Source organism: Pelophylax lessonae (assembly GCF_965119305.1).
Source record: "Pelophylax lessonae genome assembly, chromosome: 2".
Classification (NCBI taxonomy): domain Eukaryota; kingdom Metazoa; phylum Chordata; class Amphibia; order Anura; family Ranidae; genus Pelophylax; species Pelophylax lessonae.
In genome coordinates this window covers 374,575,633-374,594,671 of record NC_138769.1, presented here as the reverse complement: position 1 = coordinate 374,594,671, position 19,039 = coordinate 374,575,633, and positions in this window count along the sequence as shown.

The following is a 19,039-nucleotide window of genomic DNA, read 5'->3' as shown; positions in this document are numbered from 1 at the left end:
GCTGTGAGCTCACCCCAGATGTCTTCTTGCTCTGTCCTCCCTAGGTGGCACCGGCATCTTCACTATGGGCACCCACTGCGCATGTGCGAGTCACCCTCGGCATCCTGACTGGTGAGTGCAGTCGTCTGGGACCTGTCAGTGTCCTGGAAGACTGCAGGAGGGAGGGAGGGAGGGAGGAGAACTTCCGTTGCTGAGCACAGCAGCGCTCGGAACAGAAGTGGGAGTAGGTACTTGTCAAAATCGGGTACCTGCTCCCTTCCCCCGCTCCTCAAAAGTGCCAATTGTGCAAGAGGAGCGAGGGGCGAGTCCTTAAATCGTAACTTCCCCTTTTGGATGGAGTTCCGCTTTAAACTAACTTAGTGTCTTATCTGCATTCAATTAGCCCCAGAACCTGTGTAATTTATATGTGTTTGGATTTAAAGGGATGAGATGGCAACCCTAACCAGCAGGTCCTGGGAGTGACGCCATCGCAGCTTCAGCCCCTCACACAGCCGGAGTCCACAAATCCAGAATGAAGACCTGGTGAAGAAGGAAAATCCCTGCCAGCGGTGACAGCGTGTCGCTGGAGGGCTTCGTTCTAAGGTAAGCTTTACATAATGTGCCAGTATGCAACCTTGCAGGTTTGCTTCACATAATGTGCCAGCATGCAACCATGCAGGCTTAAAAATGTTTTTAAAAAGTCGCAGATGGTTTACTACCGCTTTAAAATACTCTTATCTATGCTGGATCTTTTCACTAAGAGAAAAAGTCAGTGTAGAGAAGGTACATTTACAGGTGCATAGCATTTAGAAGCGCTTGTGCATAAAACGGAAAATTGTTATCAAATACTTACCGTAATTTTCCTTTCCTGATGGACTCCATGGCAGCATACATTTGGGTAGGCCCCGCCTCCTCTCCTACCTCATAGGACCCCACTCCCATAAATCTTTGCTCCCTTTCAGCATCAGTGTTCTGTAACTAGCCTACTCAGGAATTGGGAGGGGACTCCTGCTGCCATGGAGTTCATCAGGAAAGGAAAATTACGGTAAGTATTTGATAACAATTTTCCGTTTTCCTGACAGACTCCATGGCAGCATACGTTTGGGAAATAACTCGCTATACACTCCCGGGTGGGAAGATGCTGAACAAGAAACTTTAATTGGCACTGTCAACTGACAAGACTTGAACGCCAAAATTAACGGAAGACAAAGCAGCAGGTTCAAAACAATAATGGGAAAGAAAAGTATTAACGGAAGACCAAGATGCTGCCTTGCAGATCACGTCAGGTGCGACATGCTTGGAAGCTGCCCAAGACGTAGCGACGCTTCTTGTAGAGTGAGCTGTAATCGCCTCTGGAGGAGCCAAGCCCTTTGCTCTATACGCCCATTGGATAGCCTGAACGATCCACGCAGCCACTGCTCTGGACGATGCACGCATTCCTTTCTTTCTGCCATGTAGCAGAACGAAAAGGAAATCCGATTGGCGGAAGGAGGATGTGGCCTCCAAATATTTACTTAGAGTGTTGCCCACGTCTAGAGGATGGACTGAAGAATTCTCATCAGTTCTGAAGGTGGGAAGAACTATCTCAGCATTTTCGTGGAAGACAGCGGTCACTTTCGGATTTGACCCCAGCATAGGGATAAGGACCACCCTGTCTTGAAAAAAGGTCAAAAAAGGTTCTTTGTGACCCAAATTGTGTATCTCGGAGACCCTCTTAGCGGAGGAAATGGCCACCAAAAATGCTGTCTTCAACGTAAGTTCCTTGATAGACATGGAAGCAACATCCTTTGAAGAAAAAAAGTCCAAAACTAATGGAAGATCCCATTTTGGAAATCTCGGCCTTCTCTGAGGCCTAAGCCTGACTGCTCCCTTAAAAAATTGCTGAATCAGATGATGACTTGCCCACTGAATTCCGGTGAAGGCTGAAATGGCGGATACTTGCACCCGGAGAGAACTAACCGAGAGGGACAGATCCAGACCAGATTGCAAAAAACTTAAAATCTGCTGAACAGTAGGTGTACCTACTGGACCTGACCTCTGGGCCTGATGACTCACGAACCTGGCCCATATCCTCTCATATACCCTGTTGGTGCTAGGTCTTCTTGAACTCATGAGAGTCGGAATCACCTCCTCTGGACATCCGAGAGCTTCCAACCTCCCCCTCTCAAAAACCAAGCCCTGAGGTGCAGCCGTGCAGGGCATGGGTGCAGAGTAGGACCCTGAGATAGAAGGTCCGACCTGAGAGGTAGAGGGATTGGATCCCTGAAGCTCAGAAGGGACAGCAGGGGAAACCATGGCCTGTTGGGCCAGAAGGGGATTATTGCCACGATCTCTACTTCCTCCATCTTCAGTCTCCGCAGGAATTGGAGTCTTATTGGTACTGGCGGAAATGCATAAGCAGACTGGAAGTTCCACCTGTCCGTGAGAGCATCCACTCCGAAAGCTCGAGGATCTCTGAATCTCGTGTAGTACTTCCGAAGCTTCTTGTTGCGTGGACTCGCAAACAGATCCACTTCCGGTGAAATCCCCAGGGACAACACCCAGTTGAACACCTCCTGATGGAGGGACCACTCGTTGTTGTCTAGTTGGAAACGGGATAGGAAGTCTGCCTCCACATTCAACACTCCCGGAACAAAGACCGCTGAAAGATTGGCCAGATGATGCTGAGCCCATGTCATGATCTGCCTCTTGACATAAGCCACTGCCGTGGTGTTGTCCATCCTTAACAGCACTGAAGCCCCCTGCGTTAGATGGTAAAAAGCCTGGAGTGCTTTGAGGGCGGCTCGTAGTTCTAGAACGTTGGACACTACTCCGTGACCTGGGAAGTTCCATCTGCCTTGTGCCACTTCGGTCAGACAGTGGGCTCCCCAACCGGTACTGCTGGCATCAGAGGTTATCGTTATCCAGGAAATCGGAGCGATTGAGTGGCAGTTGGACAGATTTGTACGGCGTAACCACCAGGGAAGGCATCCCTTCATGAATGGAGTCAGGTGAATAACTTGTGACAGATTCTCCGTCGTCCACTGTTGGAGAAACCCCTTCTGGAAGGGTCTCAGCTTCCACATAGCCCACTTCACCATGGGCGAGGTGGCTACAAGCGTCCCTACTACCTTTAGACACTGACGAGCAGTGAGACGAGAGGCAGCGAGAGCGTGAGACACCCTGCTCTGGACTACAGGAATTTTCTCTTCTGGCAGGGAAATGGTGCACTTCACCGTGTTGAACAGTGCCCCGAGAAATACCAGCGACTGCGTAGGCACCAGATGGCTCTTTTCTAGATTCAGAATCCAACCGAATTCCTGAAGCGTAGATGTCACTTGCTCCAGATGTAAGAGTAACTGATGCTTGTCCTGGGACAGAAGGGGGAGATCGTCCAGATAATGATGCAATCTGATGCCTCTGGTCCTGATGAGAGCAACAACTGCCAGCAAGGTCTTCGAGAACGTGCGAGGCGAAGTTGAGAGCCCGAAGGGAAGACACGTAAATTGCATGTGAGCATGACCTACAGCAAACCGGAGGAACTGATGGTACTCTTTTGCCACAGGAACGTGGAAGTACGCGTCTTTTAGGTCGATCGATGCCAACCAATCTCCTGGGAGAATCGAATGTTGTATGGTGACTAGGGACTCCATTTTGAACCTTTCTTGATGGATCGACCTGTTGAGATAAGTGAGGTCTATTACCGGACGCCAGGTGCCGTTCTTCTTCTGGACGAGAAACCGAGGTGAATAGACTCCCAAACCTCGTTCTCCCTCGGGAACCGGCACAACAGCTTGCTGAACCAGTAAGGAGTCCACGTAGGCGAGAAGAATCTTCTTTTTTTCTGCCGAAGGAGGAAGTGAGGTTGCGACAAACCTGGGTTTGGGAACGTTGTCGAACGCCCACGAATGTCCCTGAGACACGATGTTTAACACCCAGGGATCCTGGATCGAGGCCGCCCAGACCTCCCAAAATTGGAGCAACCTGGCCCCTACCGGGAAGGCCTGGACGGGCCCAACCTCAAAAGGATTTGGTGGCCTCTCGGTCACCAGACGAAGAACCTTTAGAGCCTTTCTGGAAGGTGGATTGCCTTGACTTCCAACCTCTTCCGTAGGACTTGCCTGGTCTGTAGCTGCGAGCTTCCCTGGCACGATTGGTGGCTTGTCTTCTCGGAAAAGAGCGCTTCTGAGCGCCTGGACGTTTATCCTGAGGGAGGAAACCAGACTTTCCACCCGTGGCCCGAGTTATGGCTGCATCCAATTTGTTCCCAAAGAGGGAAGAACCCTCAAAGGGAATTCGGCACCATGCTTGTTTGGAAGCAGCATCAGCCACCCAAGGCCTAAGCCAAAGGGTGCGTTTAGCCGTAACCGAAGCCAGCATAACTCGAGCCAAAAGGCGAATGGTGTCTAGAGACGCCTCCCCCAGAAAACCCGCAGCCATCTTCAGCTCCCGGATTGGGGAGCTCTGGAGCACTTCTTCCGAAACTCCTCCAAGCGTGCCCTCGAGGGCATTAATCCAGACTTCCATGGCCTTTGAAATTGTAGCCAAAGCCAAAGCTGGCTTACAGGCCATGCCGGCCGAAAGATACGCTCGTTTAAGGTCAGCGTCGATCCTCCTGTACAACGGATCCCTAAAAGAGGCTGTATCCTCCATTGGAAGGGTGACATGCTTGACCAAACGCATCACAGCTGCATCCACACTTGGGGAAGATTCCAGGTACTTCACCTTTTCTTGTTTGAATGGATACAACTTCGCCATTTTTGTGGTCAGAGAATTCTTCCTTTCCACTCTGCTCCACTCTTCCGTAATTATGTCTCCCAACTCCCCTAAAAATGGAAAGTCCAAGCGCTCTTTGCATAGCTGCTTGAAATATTTTCGTTGTTTTGGGGAGGAGACAGCCAGATCTTCCCATTCAAGGGCTTCTCTCACCGCCTTTACTAGAGGGGAGACAAGGCTAAACTCAAAACCTGAACCGGAGTCATCTGAATCAGATTCGGACTCTGACGGAAGGATAGAAGGATGGCTGGGTTGAGAGGATTCAAAAGGATCCTGAACCAAAAGATCTCTTTCCGGAGAGCGGGATGGTCCTGCAGAAGTGCTTGGCTTTTGTAGCTCGGCTAAAGAGTCTTTGAGGACTCTGCGCACCACCTCCTCAATATGATGATCCGACTTCTCCCTTTCACCCGTGGCTTGGGTATAACAGGGTTTACACAGAGAAGAGCCGTCAGTTACTATGGTACTACAACCCCAGCATTTCTTCCCATGCGGGTGCTCTGAACGGCCATGATGTGTGGAACCAGAAGATTTGCCTTCACGTCCCCTATTATGGGGGGAGCTACGCCTGGACCTAGACGAGGAGTGCCGGTGATGCGACTTTGAATGTCTGTCTTCGCTGCGTGCGCTAGGCTGGTGGTCAGACCTGGAAGAGCTGGAGACAGACACATGTAGCGATATAAACGAGAAAAACACACAAAGATTCCCTCCCCTCCCCTAAATGTCCAGCACATACCTGGTATGAGCGGGCTGGCCACTAGGGGGCGGAGATGTGTCCATAATTGCTATAACAGATGGGCAAAGAAACTCTTCACAGCTGAGTAAAAAGGATACAAATATAACTTAGACCTTACCCCAAGTTAAAATAATGCCAAAAATGCCTTTAAAAGGAAAGAAATCATACCTTAGAACGCCAGTCAGAGTCTGGGGGAGGCTGTATAACGTGCCGACCTTCCCACCAGCTCTGACACACTAAGGAGTTTAAATATGCCGCCTCGCGGCCGCCGATCGCTACTGCGCATGCGCTAGTGACGTCACGCGTCACCCCCGCGCATGCGCACCGAGCCCAGAGACCGGCAGCAACTGCGCATGCGCAGAAGAGCCGCGCAACCCGGAAGCAGCGGCCGGAATCGCGGCCGTGGCGGGACCGGGAGCCACCGGACAGACACGCAAACTGACACAATAAGGAGGAATGAAATATGTGAGAAGCCGCAAACAGTAAGTAAAACAGCCCAACAACAAGATTAGCATTAGCATACACAGGAAGTGAAAATAAAAGAAAAAGGTCCCATCACAGGGCTTACCACCCTGCCCAAGCAGAGAAGGGTCCCAGAGGCACATCACCGGACTGTGTCTTCGGGCAAAATAAGGCCACCCGCGGCAGCAGGGCTCTCTCGGCCAGACCACAGCGATCCTGCTGAGGGTCTCTTCCATTGCCCCCTCCATACCCTGCTAATAGCCAGGGCTTATCGGAGTCTCCACGACCCAATCTGCTTCAAGGTATAGGACTTGAAAATAGTAGGAACATAACACCGTATGTATGAGGAGGACGAAAAAAGAACACTGATGCTGAAAGGGAGCAAAGATTTATGGGAGTGGGGTCCTATGAGGTAGGAGAGGAGGCGGGGCCTACCCAAACGTATGCTGCCATGGAGTCTGTCAGGAAATTCATTTTATTATAATACTCCTCTATTGTTGCCACTAGATTAAAGTTACATGCATATGCTTGCATTTACATTAGTATGTGTGCAAATTACACCAGTAACCTCTCTGAACATAGGTTTGGGGCATTATTTTGTGGGCTACATTCACATGGCTCTAACACAGCTGTATAAAAGTTAATAATAAACATTAGGCAAGGAAGGAAAGTTCCTATGTAAATCTGTTTTGTAATGTGTAAAAATGTTCCTGTTCTTTATTCAATGGTATAATGTATGTTCTCAGATGCAGATTTTTAGATTATGTGTTATGTATCTAAAGGCAGTGCATGCTTACGCACCAGTGTCAATGTCTTTATTGAAAACAATGCAGTTGCATTCAGATCCATGAATAAAAATGAAAAATACAAAAAAAATTGTAAATACATTTTTTTCTTTTCTTTTTTAACCACTTAAGCCCCGGAAGATTTTACCCCCTTCCTGACCAGGGGGTTTTTTGCGATTTTTTTACTGCGTGACTTTAACGGACAATTGCGCGGTCGATCGACGCTGTACCTAAACGAATTTCACGTCCTTTTTTTCCCCACAAACAGAGCTTTCTTTTGGTGGTAATTGATCACCTGTGCGATTTTTTGATCATGCGCTATATACAAAAAAAGAGCGTAATTTTTGCAAAAATAACAATATTTTTCACTTTTTTTTTATATGAAATTCCCCCCAAAAAAAATGTAAAAATCAAAATTTTTTAACATTTTCGGCCAAATTGTTTTACGCTACATATGTTTGGTAAAAAAAAAATTGCAAAAAGCGTATTTTGATTGGTTTGCGCAAAAGTTATCGCGTTTACTAACAAAGGGAAAGATTTTTGTCATTTTTGGTGTTTTTTTTTTAACGAGTAATGGCGGCGATCTGCGATTTTTTTTGCGGTACTACGACATTGCGGCGGACAGATCGGACCCTTGACTGACATATTTGACACTTTTGGGGGTACCAGTGACATTACTGCAGTAATCAGTGCTATATATATGCACTGTTACTGCAAAAATGACACTGGCAGGGAAGGGGTTAACTGTATTGGACAGGGAGGGGTTAAGTGTGTCCTAGGGGGCGTGATTCTTACTGTAGTGGGACAGGTCTCCTAGTGTAAAAACAAAGATCAATGGTTCTACATAGTAGAACCGTCTGATCTTCATTTTTACACAGGGGAGAATGACAGGCGGCTTGTTTACATAAGCCGCTCTGTCTTTCTCCCGCTGTACCGGCGATCGTAGTGTGACCGGCGGACATCGGGTCCGCCGGTCACACGCCCGCACTCCTCTGTGAACGAGCCGAGGCGGGCGCGCGCTCGCCCGCTATTGGCTCTAAAAGGAGTGACAGGCGAGCGACGTAGATCTACGTCACTCTGCCTGGCCGGGGCTGACTGCCCCAGTAAATATACTGTGAGCAGTCGGCAACCGGTTAAGGCCATGTGAATGAGGACTCATGCTGCTCTAAAATATGAATCTAAATACCACAATGCACATAGACACATTGGGGGAGATTTAATTAAACTAGTGCACACAGAATCTGGTGCAGCTGTGCATGGTAGTTAGTCTTCTAACTTCACCTTGTTCAATTAAGCTTTGACAATAAGGCCCCTTTCACACAAAAGATCCAATCGGGTTCAGCTATGTTTTTCAGCCAGACCCGATTGGACTCTCCATTCTCCTCCATGGGCAGTCTGATGTAAACAGACTCATGTTAGTTTACACCCAGCCACCCCTGGGTCTAATACGTTCCCTACTGGCTGATGAGGTCAGATTGGTGGGCAGTTGGGTGTAAATGGACAGCCAGGCTGTTTACATCTGGATGCCCATGCATAAGCAGAGCGGACATTAATCTGTCATCCGGCCACTCCGCTCAGCTGGGGATCAGCTGATGGATACCCTCCTGAACAAAACTGGATCTAGCCCATGTGAAAAGGGGCTTAAAACCTAGAAGCTGATTGGATACTAGGCATAGCTGCACCAGATTCTGTGTGCACTAGTTTAAGCCCAAGTTCACATTGGTCTGATTTGACATGCAATTTGACATGTCAAAGTGGAGCCAATTGCCGGCAATTGCATCCTCCGAATCGGTGCAAGGCTGCACCGATTCCCAAAAGTTACTTCTGTACCTCTTTTAGCAAGTTCGGGGGCGATTTCAATAGACATCTGGGCAGGAACCCGCACAGATATCTGTGAAATCACCCCTGAAGTTGGACTGAAATGCCGGCTTGAAATCTAGTTCAGCTGAATTTGCACCATTTAAAAATGGCCTCAGTGTAAACCTAGGCTTAGTAAATCTTCAATATTGGCTGAAATGGAGCAGTTCAGAGGCTTAAAAAAAAATGAAGATTGCTTCTAAAAGCAGCATTTTGAGTCCATGATGCGTGATTCTACACTGCCTGTAGTGCATGTGAACGTTAAACAGTGTCAGGACAATGTAACTCCAGTGCAAGAACACAGGATATACATTATCAGTGGTTACCTTGTTGGGCAAAAGAAGTGTTCCAGACCCTGCCACACAGTCCTAAAATTTTGCTCGCACACTGTACTGCGGAATCCAAAACACTTGGTTCTACACCAAGTAGCAGTGTGGTGTGGAGTGATCATATGCACAACAGTCACAGCAGGGTTGGATCTAATGGAGTGTTGTGGTGGACTGCACCGCTCTAAATTTTAGTTGTCCCCTCTAGGACCAGTTATGTTAGTATCAGGAAGTGGAGAGGCCCCAGTGATGCTGATCGACACGGCTGCTCTGTGCCCTGCCCCTATCTGCCACAACTTATTCCTTTCCATGTTGCAGGGGGGGTGGACCTGGATGCACTGCTATGGTGCGGCCTCTGATGTGAAGAGGGGAACTCTGACATGATAGGAGGACTTTGATGGTACAGGGCTGGCTCTGTTGTGACATCATCACCCAGTGCGGCTATCAGTGTCCTTCAGGCCAATAAATACAGTTTAGGACAGGGGTGCCTCCAGTGGCGGCCGGTCGATAGGGGGCACAGGGGCGCCACCCCCCCAATCATCTTCAAAGAAAAAAAAATTAAAGTTAAAAATGTAAAGTCCACTATGGGGCGCCGGACCTATTGCTGGCTATGGGGGGGGGGGGGGTGGGGGTTTGGCATCCCACATGGTGCCAGGCAGAGGCGCCGATTGGCGGCCGTTTTGGGTGTCATCGAGGCACAGAGCAATGCGCCCCGACACTCCCCACTAGTCCTGTCCTGGCTGTGATTGGTCCAGACTCCAGCCTGGACTAATCATTCAGGACATCCCGGCTGACGTCTTTGGGGGCGGTGCCGGTGCATGCGTCAGTCACTCACCATCCGACTCCATCACCTTCCCGCCGCCGTCAGAGCGAAGAGAGAGGAGCAGCGTGCCGTGGACGTCTCGCAGTCTGAGTGTGGAGTCACAGGACAGGAGTCGAGTCAGCGAGTCAGCCCAGGAGAGCAGGTAAGTGAACAGTGATTGAAGCCGCTGCAGTTCGATGCAATGCCCGTACCATGACCTGTGACATGCCTGTACCATGACCTGTGCCATGCCCTTACCATCCCCTGTACCATGACCTGTGACATGCCTATACCATCTCCTGTACCATGACCTGTGACATGCCTGTACCCTCACCTGTGCCATGCCCTTACCATGACCTGTGACATGCCCGTACCATGACCTGTGCCATGCCTGTACTATCACCTGAGCCATGCCCTTACCATGACCTGTGCCATGCCTATACCATCTCCTGTACCATGACCTGTGTCATGCCCTTACCATTACCTGTGCGCCATGCCTGTACCATGACCTGTGCCATGCCTATACCATCCCTGTAAAATCACCTGTGCCATGCCTATACCATCATCTGTGCCATGCCTGTACCATGACCTGTGCCATGCCTATACCATCTCCTGTACCATGACCTGACATGCCTGTACCATCATCTGTGCCAAGCCTGTACCATCACCTGTGCCATGCCCTCAAAGTCACGCAATTTTTACCGAGTTTTTTGCCGTGAAGCAATACCTATTACATTTTTCTTTTTGCGCCCCCCCCCCAAAAAAAATTTGGGCACCTCACTATTTTGCATACTTTGAAGTGGAATTCCTGTCCAATCATAACTTTTTTGAAAATGTTTTTTTGACAACAGCTGGGAATTCCAGAAGAAGTCCTGTCACCCAGAGGCTGCCATAGCCCAGCCGCTGTCGGTTCTCCCTCCTCTCCCCTGCAGCCAGTTGCTCATTGACATAGGAAGCCAGAATTGTGGGACCCTGTGACTGGAGCAGGCTGAAAAAAACAAGTATACAGATCTTTTTTTACATGGGGTAGACAAGATAGGTAGCGTGTCAATATAGTCCATAAATAGTCCAATGGATAAAATGGGTGGGCTGTAGGTAGTCAATGAATGCTCTGCACAAGGGCAAAGCTTCTCCTCTGGAGTAAAGCCAACTCAAAGATCCATGTGAAAAAAGAGAAACAGGAGAGCGCCTCTAAGTGCAGTATTTAATAAGCATAGGGCAGATTTGTCAAATAAAAACTCACATAATGAAAGGTAAAGCTTATCTCCGGTGAGGCTGTTTCAGCGGTGGGGAAATCCAGGTGTCCAAGCTGTGGGATGGAAAGCCATAATCCAGCGTCACTGTGGAGCAGGGGAACACACATAACTCACATACGTCGTGTTCCCCTGCTCCACGGTGACGTCACACGCCAGCTGGCATTGCCTTCCAACCAGTGGCCTGCACAGAAAAGATCCGGAACTTGCTCCTCTCTTTCCAGGGACAGCACGCTGGAATACGGCTTTCCATCCCACAGCTTGGACGCCTGGATTTCCTTGCCGCTGAAGCAGCCTCAAATGGGATGAGCTTAACCTTTCATTGTTATGTGAGTTTTTATTTGGTAAATCTGCCCTATGCTTATTAAATATTGCACTTAGAGGCGCTCTCCTGTTTCTCTGTTTTTTTACATGATTGAAAAAAAGGTTGAGAAAAGCTAGCTTTATACATGTGCTTCTCATCACAGCCACAAAGAGACTCAGGTAAGTAGTGGCACCTCTGCACTACACACATGTAATGTCAAACTTTACTTCCAGGTCATGACTACAGAAGTGCTCCAACTGAACAGAGAATGTTGCTTCCCTGCACCTGTCACATGCAAACATAGCCAGTGCCTACAGCGGGAGCTGAAGAGACAGGAAAACAGGGAGAGCTAGTTGGAGAGAATAAAACAAAGGTGTGTTTACAGTATGCCACTGTTACTTTTTTTAACTGCACTCACAGATCAGACAGGCTAGATCTGTTCCTGAGTCACAATATAGTCCCAGCATTAGCCAAGGCAGCATGAGGATATGCATTCAGGTAAGTATCAACTGAGCATCAATGCTTTATTTTTCTCCCACTGACACCAAGAATTTGAGCCTTTTTTTTACTCTCACCGACACCGATGATGGGACTTATTTTTCTCCTACTGACGACCATGATGGGACTTATTTTACTTCTACGGACACCAATGATGGGGCTTGTTCTATCTCCCTCACACCGATGTGAAATTTTTTTTTATACCACCCTGAGGATATCACATGTCTGTGACGTAACGTGTAGGAGAAGCTAGTGACGCGAAGCAATCCTACACACAGTCTGTCATCACCCACAAGTTGTCTCTCCGGCGAGGGGAGAGATCCTAAGCGTCGGCTGCATCTTGTGAGTAGTCCCTGCGATGAGAGTACTGGCTGTTTTTGAAAACTTGAACTGCAAGTTACCTACTGACCTGTCAGGGGAACAACGCACCAGAAGGTTAACCCTTACCTAGATGTAAGTGAGAAGTGTTTTTAACCACTTAAGCCCCGGAGGATTTTCCTGCTAAACGACCAGGGGGTATTTTGCGATTCGGCACTGCGTGATTTTAACAGACAATTGCGCGGTCGTGCGACGCTGTATCTAAACAAATTTGGCGTCCTTTTTTTCCCACAAACAGAGCTTTCTTTTGGTGGTATTTGATCACCCGTGCGATTTTTACTTTTTGCGCTATAAACAAAAAAAGAGCGTACATTTTGCAAAAATAACAATATTTTTCACATTTTTTTATATGAAATTCCCAAAAAAAAAAATGTAAAAATCAAAATTTTTTAAAATTTTCGGCCAATTTGTTTTATGCTACCTATGTTTGGTAAAAAAAAAATCGCAAAAAGCGTATTTTGATTGGTTTGCGCAAAAGTTATCGCGTTTACTAACAAAGGGAAAGATTTCTGTCATTTTTGGTGTTTTTTTTTTTAACGTGTAATGGCGGCGATCTGCGATTTTTTTTGCGGTACTGCGACATTGGGGCGGACAGATCGGACCCTTGACTGACATTTTTGACACTTTTGGGGTTACCAGTGACATTTCTACAGTAATCAGTGCTATATATATGCACTGTTACTGTAAAAATACACTGCTAGTAACTTTATTTGGGAGGGAGGGGCTGTGTGTGTCCCTAGGGGCGTGATTCTTACTGTGATTGGCTGTGGCTCTAGCTGTAAGGACACTGATCAACGGATCTACATACTAGATCCGAGTGATCAGTGTTTTTACAGCGAGGAGAATGACAGGTGGCTTGTTTACACAAGCTGCCTGACATTCTCCTTCTCCTCCGCCGATCCCCGAGTGACCGGCGGACATCGGGTCCGCTGGTCACACGCGCGGGGGGGGGTCCGTGACCACGCGGGAGCGCGCGCTCGCTCCCCAGAGCCTCACAGGCGAGCGACGTAGACCTACGTCACTCTGCCTGTGAGGGGCCGACTGCCGCAGTAAATATACTGTGAGCAGTCGGCAAGCGGTTAAGGAAATAAAGTCTTTAATACTTTAATTTGGACCTTTCTTCTTTCTTATATAAACTGAGCTGTTTGCTATATGAAGATAGCCCAATATCATAGGATATTTAAAGGCTTTGTCTTTTTATACTGAAGGTGAGGGCGCACTTTAGCCGCACACTTTGGTGAAAGATAATTCACCCATTTTTTTTTTTTTGTGGAACACTGCACAGTGTTTTTTACAGAGGTGGATTGTTTTTTTTCCAACTGATATCACTTCACTTACACAAGTAACAGCATGGTGGTTCATATGCACTGCACTGATTGATGAACCTTCTATGTCAATATTACACTATATGCTGTTTATTTATTTTTTTTTAAATCTGAGGAAAATACGTAGAGAGGAGAAGTCTCCCCACAGAGAGGAATCTCATCACAGTTTGTTACAAGCATTGACTCTAATTGTTAGAGCTGATAGCACCAGATTATCCAATCAATTAGTGGATGAACTTTTTACAGATTTTTTTCTTCAACTTTCCCTTTTGGCCTTTCAATATTATATATATTTTTTATCTTTGGACTTACATTTTTCAATTCGTTTTTTTTTTTTTTGCATCGTTTGCACATTTAGAAATTCACTGTAATTGGGAAGATTTTATATATTTGTGCTTTGTAAGTATTCAGCATTTGATTTTTACTTGCTTTTCTTTTATATATATTTTGTAGGTTTATCATATTGTTTATCTATTACACTTTTTGGTTTATCTTATTATTATTTTAGCTTCATCACACATCTGAATAGCGCACTACCCTTTGCTTTTATATTTCTCTTTGCAAGTATCTGAGTTGGTGAGTGCTGCAAGTTCATTTATAGGTGTGGTATTAGCCATCCCAGCAGTGCACCTGTTCTCATTTTACACTTTATTTATTTTATACCACCATCTACTATTTTTTTTACCTTACTGACACCAATGATGGGACTTTTTTTTATTCGCACTGATCGCAATGATGAGACTAATTTTACCACAACTTTCTCCTCAGTGTAGCTCTAGACCCTATTTTGGCTAAAGTACAGGAAAGGTAAAGGAGAAATGTGCAACACTAGAAGCCATGTCCGCTTTATTGGTCACACCCCAATGTGTCCACCAGGCAGAGAGTTCTGATCATCACATTTGCTTCACAAGTTCTTTAAGGTATCCCTTAATTATTTCCAAATGTTGGCAAATATGAAAAAGATAGAAAATGCCAGGTCAAAAAAAAAAAAAAAAAAAAACAGTGGAAAACATGGCTGCAATGACAAACTAAGAAGTTCACTATAATATTAATTTATGCATGGTTTCCTTGCACAATATGGAAGTTGCACCTGGGGACCTGCATGACTTGGTTCCGCTTTTGTCTGGCTTTACACCTACATGTTGCAATAATGCACCCCATTTGCATTTAGAATAGACCACCCCGCTGTTCCCCCCAAACGCTTGTTAAAGTAGTGTGTGTTGCATCAGAAAAAATTTGTAGGTTAATTTCTTTCTCCACTCTGGCACATCTGCAACCCATTCAAAATTATGGTTTGACTTAAACACGCTACTTTTTTTTTTTAATGTATCTTTTATTGAGAAATATATGTATTATTACAACCATAAATAAAAAGGGAGAAGAAAAAAAAGAAGAGGGGAGGTATGGCCTCCATATACGAGACCTATTTGAAGAGCATATAAATTGTCCCTACGCAAAAGTACAGATATGGCTGACTCCCATGAAATGTCCTAACAATTAAATACATAAACCACAAAAGGAGGCATCTTAGTGTTCATAGGTATTCAGTATTCAAGCGGATTGTTAGAACCCATCAGATCATATGTTTAAGCGGAGGCCTTTACAGAAAAAAGAAAGGGGGGGGGGAAAAGAAACAGGTTAATAAAAGTAAAGAAGGGAGGGGGTGGGAGAAGAGGGGGGGGGGGGGGGGGAGTCCCTTGGTGTACTTCAGTCATAACCTTCTATCCTGAAGAGGTACTAGCCAGGTGCGATGCGTATGAGCTGGATTGGATGAATGTTACCCACCCAGACCAAATCATCCGGGCCAGGGGTGCCTGGCCACGGAGGTCCATGGTCATATCCTCCAGATAATAAATATGGTCAACCGCACGCAGCCACTCCGGTATCGAAGGAACTGCGGGCTGCTTCCAGTATTTCGGGATTAAAGCTTTGGCTGCGTTTAAGAGGTGAGGAGTAATAGATTTACGATATTGTGTAAGTTGAGTTTTAGTGTTATGGAACAGAACTGTCAACGGATCTTTCGCGATCGGTGAACCCTGAATTATTTCAACTAAGGATAGTACTGTATTCCAAAATGGGCGGATCGCAGGGCAAAACCACCATATATGCGCGTGTGTGGCTCTGAGCCCGCATCCTCTCCAGCAGATATCCGAGAGAGATGGAAACATCTTCAGTAACTTGGCGGGGGAATAATGCCATCTAGTAAGACGTTTATAATTGGCTTCTGCCTTTCTGGCAGAGATTGCTGAACTATGGGTCATTTGTAAGATAACCTCCACATGTGTCGAAGAGAGAGAGTACAATTGAGGTCCAGCTCCCACTTTTTAATAAAGGGTGGAATAGAACTAGGAAGTAATGCTTCTAGAGCTTTATAAAACTGAGATAGCAGTCCTTTACCTAGTTCTGGACGTGAAAGAATTTGTTCAATCAGGTTCAAAGAGTGCATATGACGTAAAGGATGGGGTAGTGCTTTCACAAACTGCTGTAATTGGTAATATTTCCACGAATCCATGAATTTGATGCTGAACATCATAGTTTAGATAATGGCAGTATTCCCTCCGTCCCAGTTATATGATGGAGAAGAGTGGCTTTACCCTTAGAAAGCCATTGGGAAAAAGAAGGGTCCTTATGGCCGGCGGGAAGTATCTATGGCCAAGAATTGGCATTAGCGGTGAATTGTATGGTAACTTGTGGTGTTTATGAAGCCCGTCCCAGACACGGAGAACTGAACTGGAAAGGGGCGAAGCGGTATCGGCTAAGTTTCTAAATGTCGGAGGTATCCAGATTTGGGCATACAGCGAGGTATTTGCCAATTTCTCCTCCAACTGGACCCATAGCTTTTCCCCAGAAGAAAATTTCCAGTCGGCTATACGTACCAGGGAGGCGGCAGTCAAGTATCTCTCGAAATCTGGCCCCGCCAACCCACCCCGGTTTTTGTCTCGCATCAAAAGCGATAACGCCAGCCGAGGTTGTGAACGGCGCCACACGTATGTTCTTACCAAAGTGTTTAAGATCTTAATAAAATTCCCTGGCACACGCTACCTAACACACAAGAGCAGACAGGTGTCATCTTACCTTAAGGCCCGTCCACACGATAAGAAAATCTGTAGGGACAATTCGTCCGACGACTGATCTGCCGATTTTTGGATTGTTAGTATGGTGCTTTCGATAGCCAACTCCGACTTTTCGGCTGACAAAATCCTGATGTGCAGGCTATATATTTTTTGCCGTCCGTCAAAACAACGTTCGATTTTCGTCTCATTAGTACAGATTTCGACGGAAAAAAATCTTAAGAGCAAGACTAGGCATGCTCAGAGACGAAAGAACACATACAAAACAATCCAGCACAAGACATCACTTCTGAAGTAGAATTTTGTCGTACGGGACAATTCATATGAAAATAACCTCTTCGCTTTCCACATCAGACTAGCATGCCACAAAAAACGGACGACAGATCGTTCGATAATCTGATTGTGTGTATGGGGCTTTCACTGCAATCACAGGTTGCATGAAAGAAAGTTGTATGATTTCTCCATCAACACAGACAGTGCTGACAGGGATTATTGCTACTTTTTTGTGTTTGCCTTGCATTTTTAAGTGTGTTTTTTGGTTGTAATACTGTAATTTGTATTTAATTGTGTAGTGCAGGTGACCATTATTAGACTGCATGGGACCTGCTTTGTATTTCTGTGGACAGAAAAAGACAAGCAAAAGCAAGGGACGTGGTCAAAAAATAACGTAATTTTTGTAAAATCTTACCGTAAAATTCCTTTCTCTGAGTCCTCCGACAGTCGCCGCCCCTTCCCAAGTCTCCACCAATGGGTATTGACCTTTTCTCCGCAGGAGTAGCTAGGCAACAAGATTTGTTAATAACAAAAGCTTTTAGCATAGACACACCCCTAGGGGCTGTCCCCTTAGTCAATACCTCCCTGCACCAGCATTCCCAACTCAGTTTGGTAGCATAGCAGTAAGAGTACACAAAAACCCCAAAAGAGGGGCGGCGACTGTCGGAGGACTCAGAGAAAGGAATTTTACGGTAAGATTTTACGAAAATTCCGTTTTCTCTTAGGTCCTCCGACAGTCGCCGCCCCTTCCCAAGTCTTCACCAATGGGACGTCCCAAAGCAGTGTAGACCTGAGGGGTGGGAGACGCAGCCGCAGAAAAAGCAACGCAGTACCCACATCAGAGAAAGGAACCTTACACACAGTAAGAGAACCAACTGGGCAACAGGAAAATGTGCTCAACAGGAGCAACAACCCAGGAAAAAACAAGTAACCCAGGGGTAAAACACCCCAACAGCCAAGGACCCAAAAGACAAGGGTCCCTAAGGCACCGCCGCACTGAGAACTTTACGGCCAAAGGAGGCATCGGCCGATGCCTGAACGTCCACCTTATAGAACTTGGAGAAGGTGTGAACGGACGACCTAGTCGCAGCCTTACACACCTGGGCCACAGAAGCCTGATGCCGGAAAGCCCAAGACGTACTCAAAGACCTGGTAGAGTGCGCCTTTACATGAAAGGGAGGAACCCTCCCCTTCAAGGCATAGGCCTGCACAATGGTTTGTCTAATCCATTTGGCGATAGTCGCAGCCGACGCCGCCATGCCCTTCCGAGGTCCCTCAGGAAGGACAAAGAGGGACTCCGACTTGCGAAAAGGCTCAGTGGACGACAGGTAAACCCTGACCGCCCGGACAACATCCAAGGAATGTAAGGCAACCTCCTTAGGATGCTTCGGCTTCGCGCAGAGCGAAGGCAAGACAATTTCCTCATTAAGGTGGAAATCCGAGATCACTTTCGGCAGAAAGGACGGGTTAGGTCGCAGGACCACCTTATCCTTGTGGATCACCAAGTAGGGAGAGCTGCAGGACAAAGCCGCCAGCTCTTACACCCTGCAAGCCGACGTGATCGCCACCAAAAAGGCCACCTTTTTGGACAACAGAGGCAACGAGATCTCCCTGATCTTTTCAAAGGGAGCATGTTGCAATACGGACAGAACCAGGTTCAAGTCCCACGGAGGCAAAGGCTCCCTCCGTGGAGGGGCCAAATGGCGCACCCCTTGAACAAAGGTGCGGATCAACGAGTTTGACTCCACAGGGCGCTGAAAAAGGACGGCCAGCGCAGAAATCTGGCCTTTAATCGTGGCCAACGCCAAACGCTGGTCCACTCCAGTTTGGAGGAAAGCCAACACTCTGGACACCGAGTATGAGCGAGGGGAAAACCCCTTGGACTCACACCAGGCAAAGTATGCTTTCCAAGTGCGGTAGTAAATCTTTCCCGAAGAGGCTTTTCTAGCCTTGATCAAAGTGGGAATGACCTCAGGGGAGAGACCTCTGTCCTTCAGGACCTGGCTTTCAACAGCCAGGCCGTTAAAGCCAGCGACTGTAAAGCAGGATGGAATATCGGCCCTTGAGACAGAAGGTCTTTCCGAAGCGGCAGGCGCCACGGAGCGTCGACTGCCAGATTTACGAGGTCTGCGTACCAAGACCGGCGAGGCCAGTCCGGTGCCACCAGAATCACCGCGTGCAGTTCCGAGGCTAACCTGCGAAAAAGCCTGGACAGCAGCTGAATCGGTGGAAAGGCAT